Below are 6090 nucleotides of genomic sequence, written 5' to 3' on the forward strand. Positions count from 1 at the left end.
TTTTCATCCAAAAGGTACCACATTGTCGGTTGTCAATAAGGTTGACTTCAAATTCAAGCTATATGGAAATAGCGCATTATTGACAACCGACAATAAGTACCCTTTTGATTGAAATTGGCACATATATGTTACATTCTGTCATGATTTATTTATATTTACATTAAAGATAGCGTTGAATAATAATTTTAATGTGGCAACATTAGCATTACCCTGATTAATACAGGGGTGGTTGGGAAAATAACATTATACTACTGGCAACACGCTAGGTAGTGGCCGTAGTGGGGATACGGAACGGAGCCAGTTGGACAGGCTCGGGCAATTCGTGCACTTGGGTTCAGGCGGTCAAAGAGGACAGACCGTGAAGGATTGGTCAGATCTGAGTAAGCGCAAGTACCCCATTCTTATATTATTAATAGCAGAGTAACCATACTAGAAGAACTACCACAAATCAGAAGTGTTAACGTCCACTAACCCACAATAAGATTTTAAGGTTTATTTTGAATTCTACGTTTTATGAAACGTAAGTTAGGTATAGAATTAAAAAGTATTTTATTTCATGAGTTTGGGACGATTACATGTTCCAGATATAAGTTTTTGGTGATTGCTTGTAAGTATATAACTACCTACATATTTATAAGAAATTTTCAAATAGTAGGCATGATGTAGTTGCAGGTAGTTTTAAAACTCTCGAGTAAATAATAGTCATTAAAAGTATCTCTTGCTTCTTTGTTAGCAACTGAATTTTAATTAGTTTGCATTTTTGCTATTTTGAGTAAGAAAAATTAACGACTATAGAGGCAACGTTGTGTGATGGACACCATAGTCCCATAGTCCATCCGGTATCAGTATCAGTACCTATAGTGTGTTTTAAAAAAAAAGCGTTTTGTCGGTTACTAGATGATGCTATGATGAAGTTATTAGAAATACGATGCGATGCGATTATCAGAGATGCGATGATGATGTTATTAGATAGAAAGGTTCATGTGGATCTTCAAACGTTTTAATTTAGAAAAGACAAGTGGTGATTATAACAATTATTAACTTACGAGTAAGTGACTACAGCGTAATGATAATACTTTTAAATGGTTCAAAAATAATGTATGAGCTTGTAAATTCCATTAAAGTTGCAAGCGCTTAAAGTAAGCTGCGGTGCCGGCTACTTAGTAATAGTAAGTTGAAAATTCGTAATATTGAAAAAAAAAATCGCTTTAGAGATGAATAATTGATATTTAAAGGTTGTGTATCATCGATTATTCTGACCATGAGTTTATGATAAATAAGTAAACGTTATATTTGATGACACTATAAGACCGATTTTATAGACAACCGATAAGATTGATTTTCGTTTGACGTGAGCGTACGTCGAGGTAGTTGAGAATTGGATGAAATTAATGTTTCTTTTTGACGTGAGTGTACGTCATTGAAATTGAGAATTATTTAATGCGAACATGCGACTACATTTTAAAGTGTCGTATGACTAGTAGTTTATAGGGACCTGATCTAACTATGCGAGGTCGTGACAACGCGATGGATGTTTGTTTAGTCCCGAGAATGCGACCAATATTTTCTTTGAATTATTCGTATCTAATACGTATATCCTAAAACGTGATTGAACTTATAGTGGTCTTGTCGGGAATAAAAGAAAACGTACAAGTAGCTAAAAAGTAACACAGCGTTATAATTACAAGTTCGAAATTAATATTGATCTCTGTTGAGCTATATAATACAAACTATTAGGTAGGTAGATTTTTTTTTTAATAAATCGTAAAATGGAAAGAGAGATAAGTTATATGTATACCTAAAGAGAGCAGATATTGTATAATTCTGAGTATTGTTCGAAATTGTATGGTATTGTTGAAATAAATGTTATTTTATTCATAACAATGATGTTTTGTCACGATTTGAGTATTTGTTTCAACTTAGACTTGAAATAATTATAATTTTTGTTTGAATTTTAGTTCTTGAGCCAGTTGAAGAAAGTAATGAACATCAATGCGTTTAATGCTTATAAAATGATTAAGTTCTCTTGTGTTTGATAATAGGTATACCTAACGACCCTAAAACTATGACCTGCTCACGTCTGAAGCTTAAATTGACTTCCATAGCACGACAAATTTTCGTACATTATTCAGTGTTAAATTAAGCAATTTACACCGTCGTAAGCAATGATGTAGTAGTAAGTTCGCAAAGTGACAGAATTATAACTCAGATTAGTCTTCTTTTTCCTTCTGAGTAAAGATATATCCCCATGAGCAAAGAGAGAAAGGTTGAATACCTTTAAGCAGGTCATTGAAAATAGTACTTAGGTACATACTAAAGGTAAGCAGAAACCGCGGGTAATCAGTGAGGTCAAATTATTCTAAAAGTGACTACAGAGAAATATTGTGAAATATAAACTTTTTGTTTTATTATGATCGACAATTATAACAGAAATTGATTGTCATTTGACGGGATAAAGATACTCTATAGATCAAAGCAGCTTAAGATTTAGAGGTGATCAAAATACATTATTAGACTATAGTAGAAATATTTTATTGATAAATTACATACTGAACTTTTGATGAGCATGCAATATTACAGTTATTGCTATTTGTTGTTTTAATTTATCAGCTAAAAGCTTACGATACTCGTAGTTTATGTTAATAAAAGTCATACAGTTGAAAGAGGATTAGCATAAAAATATAAGTAAAGACGGATACTTATTTCAAGTAAGTTAGTGCACAATAATGTGAACAAGCAGTTTGTTTACATAATATGAAGTTTTAATAACATGTATATCAGGTAATATTAAGAGTTTGGACTTGAGAGTATGTCGATTAATTGAGATAAATAAAATATCATCGTCATAATGTGAGCTTGCATTATGGTAAATTTACATGGATGATGAGAGGTTTTCATAATGTGAGCGTGCATTATGGTGAATTTACATGAGCGTGTGTAAATTAGATGATGAGAGGTTTTCATAATGTGAGCGTACATTATGGTGAATTTACATGAGCGTGTGTAAATTAGATGATGAGAGGTTTTCATAATGTGAGCGTACATTATGGTGAATTTACATGAGCGTGTGTAAATTAGATGATGAGAGGTTTTCATAATGTGAGCGTACATTATGGTGAATTTACATGAGCGTGTGTAAATTAGATGATGAGAGGTTTTCATAATGTGAGCGTGCATTATGGTGAATTTACATGAGCGTGTGTAAATTAGATGATGAGAGGTTTTCATAATGTGAGCGTACATTATGGTGAATTTACATGAGCGTGTGTAAATTAGATGATGAGAGGTTTTCATAATGTGAGCGTGCATTATGGTGAATTTACATGAGCGTGTGTAAATTAGATGATGAGAGGTTTTCATAATGTGAGCGTACATTATGGTGAATTTACATGAGCGTATGTAAATTAGATGATGATAAGATAAGATAAGATAATCTTTATTGGTACAATACAGGTACACGTCAGATACAATTTTGTACAATAATCATACAAATTTCACATTACAGAGTATTTCAATTGAAATATACACAATATGGTAATGTCAACAATTCAAAATAGAAAAAAATAATAAATTAAAAAAAAAGATGTTTTAATTTATAAAACATATTTAGTCATTGGTAGTGCCATTATTTTATTAAAGGTGTAAAAGTTTTTTGTGAGTAACCACGAATCTAAATTTCTTTTAAAGGATTGTTGAGTCTGGACATCTCTGATGATTGTACTTTATAATGTGAGTGTACATTATGGTGAATTTACATGAGTATATGTAAATAAGATGATGACTGTTAATCATAATGTAAGAGTACATTATGGTAAACTTACATGAGCCTATGTAAATTAGAAGATGATAGTTTGTCACGACGTTCAGAGTACGTTACTTATAAGTAAATTTACATAAGTGTATGTAAGAGACGATAATGATATAATTTAAATGGGTTAAATGACACTATTATGTAAGCGATAATGCATTTTGATATATTTACACTTATACGAGCGTGTGTAAATTTAAATGCGCTGATTCTATATTGCTTAACTAGTATTTAATGACAATATAGAACTTTGAAAGAATTTATGATAAATTGTAAGTACATGAGTTTGTGTAAAATTACTATCCGATATGATCATACTAAGTATGATTCGTAGCTAACAATGTGAGAGAGCATTATGGTAGCTTAACATAAGTGAAGATAACATAAGAGAAGTTAACCCAAGCTTTTGTATAACAAAAATAAATTTATTTACATGAGAGCGAGTAATGGGAGTTTGTTTTATACAACTCTACAGAATTATTGTATTTTGTCAGTGCAACATGAGAGCTTTGTTTGTTTGTTGTGTTAGTTTGCGAAAGAAATACTTATACATTTATAACGAATTTGTTTGTTATGAAAGTCATAAGAATTACATGATTTCGGAGATATTTGGTACTATTGAGAGTTTGAGGAGTTAAAAATAAAAATATGAATTCTTACCCGAAGTAATTGAAAGTAGACAAAAACAATAGAGAGGAATGTTGGATATTTCATAAGACACAGCTGTTTCATTATTACTACATATTTAGAGGAAGACTAAACGATATTTAGGAATATAAAGACACATTCGAGTAAAAGGAACTATGCAGTCTGTGTTCTATCAAATACGTAAAAGAGATATCTTTCACAATTCACTGACTCAAGTTACTTGATGATCACGAGTTTATTAAAGGAAATGAAAGCTAAACCTAACTATTAGATTAAATATTATTTTAGATGGATAATTTACATAGCGCTATATAGATGTGAAAATAAACTGATCAATTTAATCCATTTAGTACAACAGAGTTGACTATCTACGCAGTCATGATGAAAGATAAATGTATGAAAGTTGTAGCTTCTTTTTACTATTGAAGTTGATTACTACTAAGTTGAATTTGACAGTATTTCAAATAATTAAATGTAATTGTGATAACAGATTGATATCCCATATTGACTGGATCTTTTAGATTTTTATTGAGTGAGTACCTACTTTGAAGTCGCAACCTTTTGTGACAGTGGGTTTGACAAATTGATTAAACTTTTCTCAATCTATATGCTGTGTTGATGATGATTAGTATTCGGAAAAATTCCTTGTTATAGGCGAAATTTAAATAATTGTTAATTGTTATGTTATTATTAATCATGTTCATGTTCCGATGGATTATAAATTATTTGATCTTTTATTATCAAGAAATTGAAGAGTTTTAAGCATACCACGTTCTAACTACCATGAGTTTGCAATGAGCACATTCATTATTTTATTAGAAAGGTGTCAGATGTAGAAGTGCATTAAATAAAAGAATAGAGGTTAGTTATCATGGACTAAACAAGATATTCCGTTAAATAAAACAGAGAATTGCAACGTAAAGTGATTGAGTGCTAAAGAGATAGTACCTAAGGTACATTTACTTATGCCGATACCATAAAACACCTAGTATATGAAATATGTTTACTGTACAACTTAAACATAGAACATGAATATAATGCAAAGTAGACTTTATAGACAGTAAAAAGGCATCTCTGGTAATAAATAAAATAAATAATGGTATAGACCTACATAAGTATTGATGTGATGTATGTACAGAGTACAGTACAATAATAAATAAATTATCCATAATAAGCTTGGTTAAATTAGTTACTTTAGTCAGAGTCAGAATAAATAATTGTACTGTCGTACAGAAAGGAAACTTCCTACAAAATCGAAGTTTGACAGCGGTTCAGGGCCGAATCATGGTATCCCTTTCTATTAATATGGCATTATCCCTTTCGGCTATTTAGGGTTGTCAAAATTCAAGTGAGTATCTGTGATCATGCACGCAAAAGGAAGTCAAGTAGTGCCAACCCTAATAATTGCTCGGAGCAATGCTGAGCCGAGCGGAACAGAGTTTGACCAAAGTCAGGAATTTCGCACCCTTGCTTTAATAAATATATACATGACGATCATCACCATTGCGCTCAAATACTAGACAAAGGTTTGACAGAATTTGATATGAATAGTGATTGTTTCTTTTAGAAAAGATATTATGGTTTGCAAGTTATTTAAATGTATATTTTTAGAAAAGTAACAAATGTTAATGGAC

The sequence above is a fragment of the Cydia fagiglandana genome, chromosome 19, assembly GCF_963556715.1.
Source record: "Cydia fagiglandana chromosome 19, ilCydFagi1.1, whole genome shotgun sequence".
NCBI lineage: Eukaryota > Metazoa > Arthropoda > Insecta > Lepidoptera > Tortricidae > Cydia > Cydia fagiglandana.